Genomic DNA, 919 nt, shown 5'->3' on the forward strand with positions numbered 1-919 from the left:
TGAATACATAAAAGCTATGTGACAGAAACCTTGTAGAAAGCTAGTTTCTTCATAATTTGAAGATGACTTTGTTAGTTATCTATTGCTGCCTAACAAATTACCCCAAAACATAGCAACTTAAAACAACAAATATTTATTATCTTATACAGTTTCTAAGGGTCAGTAGTCAGGGAGTTCCTTGGCTGGGTGGGTATGGCTCATATGTCTTATGAGGCTGCAGTCAAGCTTTCATCTGGGGCTGCGATCTCTGAAGACTTGACTGGCATTGGAAAGTCTGCTTCCAAGCTCATCATGTGGCTGTTACTCGGAGGCTTCAGTTCCTCTGCTGTGGGTCTCTCCACAGGACTGCTCATGACATGGCTTCCCCCAGATCAAGTGATCAGAGAAAGAGAGTGTGAGAGCAATCAAGAGGGAAGCTTCTTTTATAACCTAATCTCAGAAGCCACACAACATCACTTTTGCCAAATCCTATTGGTTACACAGATCAATTGTGATACAACATAGAAGGGGATTAGGCCAGGGTGTGACTACCAGGAGGTGAGAATCACTGGGGGCCACTGTATAGGCTGGCTATTGAAATAACATTATGATAATAAACAGATAAAAGATCCCACATAAGCAAATGTTTGAGCTTTGCACTGAAAGAGGATACTACTTATTGCTCAGCAGTGTGACAGATGCACTCTCGGAAGCAGTGTGACAGATGCACTCTCGGATACTACTTATTGCTCAGCAGTGTGACAGATGCACTCTCGGAGAGGTATTAAGAGTTGCAGTAAAAGGGTTTGCAAGGACAATTCATATTGTTTTCCATTCTCCTTGTTGCTGAGTTACTATCAGAATAAAGGAACACAAAATTGTAGAGTTGAGGGCTACAGGAAATATTTAGTCAACTTCAATCCACCCCTCCCCCATCACT

This window comes from Galeopterus variegatus, unplaced genomic scaffold (genome assembly GCF_000696425.1).
Source record: "Galeopterus variegatus unplaced genomic scaffold, G_variegatus-3.0.2 Scaffold11413, whole genome shotgun sequence".
In the NCBI taxonomy this organism is placed as follows: Eukaryota; Metazoa; Chordata; class Mammalia; order Dermoptera; family Cynocephalidae; genus Galeopterus; species Galeopterus variegatus.